This window comes from Prionailurus bengalensis, chromosome X, assembly GCF_016509475.1.
Source record: "Prionailurus bengalensis isolate Pbe53 chromosome X, Fcat_Pben_1.1_paternal_pri, whole genome shotgun sequence".
Lineage (NCBI taxonomy): Eukaryota > Metazoa > Chordata > Mammalia > Carnivora > Felidae > Prionailurus > Prionailurus bengalensis.
In genome coordinates this window covers 80404703-80407305 of record NC_057361.1, presented here as the reverse complement: position 1 = coordinate 80407305, position 2603 = coordinate 80404703, and the positions used below count along the sequence as shown (strand labels likewise).

Below are 2603 nucleotides of genomic sequence, written 5' to 3'. Positions count from 1 at the left end.
CCGCTGGCTGAGCGTGGGTGTGATGGACCCAGGTCGCGATGCCATCTACCTTGAGAGCGGTGGGGGTTGTCAACACCACGATGTAGGGTCCCTTCCAGCGCAGCTCGAGAGTCTCTCGGTGGTGCCTCTTGACATAGACCCAGTCTCCCGGCTTGTACTGATGAGGTGTCGGGGTCGGGCCAGCCTTGTAGATGGCACGGAGGTGTGGCCAAATGTCCTCGTGCGCCCTCTGCAGCCCTCTCAAGGAAAGAAAAAGTTCTTGATCTTTAAACTCAGCAATAAGTTCAGCTCTAAGGCTGGGAATAACAGGGGGTGGCCTGCCAAACATGATCTCGTAGGGAGTAAAACCCAGAGTGTAAGGAGTGTTTCTAACCCGGTAAAGGGCGTATGGTAGGAGAGTCACCCAGTCCCCGCCAGTCTCCATGGTTAATTTGGTAAGGGTCTCTTTTAGGGTTCTATTCATTCTTTCTACCTGTCCTGAGCTCTGGGGCCTATAAGCACAATGTAATTTCCAGTTTGCCCCCACTGCCTTGGCTACTGCCTGTGTTACCTGCGAGATAAAAGCTGGTCCATTGTCCGATCCTACCATGGCAGGAAAACCATACCTGGGTAAGATGTCTTCTAGTAGGTTCTTAGCCACCGTCTGAGCCGTTTCATGCTTGGTTGGGTATGCCTCCACCCAGCCAGAGAGGGTGTCTGTAAATACTAAAAGATATTTAAAACCATACTTTCCTGGTTTGACTTCAGTGAAGTTGACTTCCCATTGGGCTCCCGGTCTGGTGCCTGTGAGCCTGGTTCCTTTTAGATTTGATGTGGCCCTCGCATTGGTGAGTTAGCAGGTCTTGCAGGCAGATACAAATTGCTCTATTTTGGTGTCCTGTTGGTGAATCTTGATTCTGGCATGTCAGATTAAGTCTTTTAATTTTCGGGCCCCCATGTGAGTAGACCGATGCATGTGCTCTAATATTGAGACTCCGAGCTGGTCTGGCAACAAGAGTTCCTTGTTAGGTGTATACCACCATCCCTTTATCTCCTGGGCCATGGGGAGTTTCTTGATCCGCTGTAACTCCTCCTGGGAGTATTTGGGCTGGTCTGGTAAAACTGGGTCTCCCGGGTCTGGTAGTTGTATGGTCATGGTGGGGACTGGAGTAAGGGCTACTGCCTTGGCTGCCTGGTCAGCCTTTCGATTACCTCTAGCTACTGGGTTATCAGCTTTTTGGTGCCCTTGGCAGTGGATAATGGCTAGCTTGGCAGGAAGCCATAAGGCCGTAAGCAGGTTAAGTATCTCCTGCTTATTTTTTATAGTCCGTCCTTCTGCCGTCAGTAACCCCCTCTCCTGATAAATTGCCCCATGAATATGAGCTGTGGCAAATGCATAACGGCTGTCTGTGTAGATGTTGAGCCGTTTTCCAGCTCCCAGCATCAGCGCCTTGGTGAGGGCTATGAGCTCTGCTCGCTGGGCTGATGTTCCGGAGGGTAGAGCCTCTGCCCATACGGTGTCGGTTTCGGTGACCACCGCTGCACCTGCATACCTGTGTCCGTCTCGCACAAAGCTGCTGCCATCAGTGAACCAAGTAGCCTCAGCATCGGGGAGGGGCTGATCGGTCAGGTCCGTCCGGAATCCATGTACTTGTTCCAGGATTCCCGCACAGTCATGTAATGGAGCACCTAGGTCAGGGTCGGGCAGCAGGGTTGCGGGATTGAGGGCTGCACTGGGGTGGAACTGCACTCGTGGAAGGTTGAGTAGGAGGCTCTGGTAATGAGTCATATGTGTATTGCTCATCCATCTATCCGGAGGCTGTTTCAGGACCCCTTCAATGGCGTGTGGGGTCGTGATCCAGATCTCCTGTCCTAGGGTCAGTTTGTCTGCATCCTTGACTAGGAGTGCTGTCGCCGCAATAATTCTTAGGCATGGCGGCCAGCTGGCAGCCGTTGGGTCTAGTTTCTTAGACAGGTAAGCCACTGGACGGTTCCAGGGGCCTAACGCTTGAGTTAGAACTCCTTTTGCTATTCCCTTATGTTCGTCTACAAAGAGGTGGAAGGGCTTCGTAATGTCCGGTAGGCCCAGGGCTGGGGCACTTAGGAGGGCCCTTTTTAACTGATTAAAGGCAGTTTCTTCTTTTTCAGCCCATTTAAATGTTTTCCCCTCTTTGGTAGCTTCATATAGGGGCCTGGCGATCTCAGCAAAACCTGGAACCCAGAGGCGGCAGTAGCCGGCTGATCCTAGGAATTCCCTCACTTCTCTTCCGGGAGGTGGGAGTAGGGATCTTTAGGACAGTTTATTTTCTGGCTTCTGATAACCGCCGCTGTCCGCCCTCCAGGATATATCCCAGGTAACTTACCCTCTCCCTGCATATCTGAGCCTTCTTCGCGGATGCCCGGTATCCTAAGGCCCCCAGGGTAGCCAGCAGGTCCTGGGTCCCTCGCTCACAGTCTTTGGCAGTGTGGGCAGAAATCAGGATGTCATCTACATACTGTAGAAAGGGTGAGGCCAGGGTGCTCCCTTCTGTACTCACCCAGGTCCTCGTGTAGTGCCTCGTCGAAGATGGTGTGTGAATTTTTGAATCCCTGAGGTAGCCATGTCCAGGTGAGTTGTCCACTGT

At 52.5% G+C, this 2603-nt stretch overlaps 1 long non-coding RNA gene across 1 annotated transcript; it reads right to left on the bottom strand.

The window, feature by feature from the left end:
• Positions 1 to 805: 805 nt before the first annotated feature.
• LOC122477306 lies at positions 806 to 2389 on the bottom strand. The gene is made up of 2 exons (XR_006295674.1): positions 2343 to 2389; positions 806 to 889 (listed from the first exon to the last, which is right to left on the bottom strand). It is a non-coding gene; the product is annotated as an uncharacterized LOC122477306 (long non-coding RNA).
• Positions 2390 to 2603: the final 214 nt, after the last annotated feature.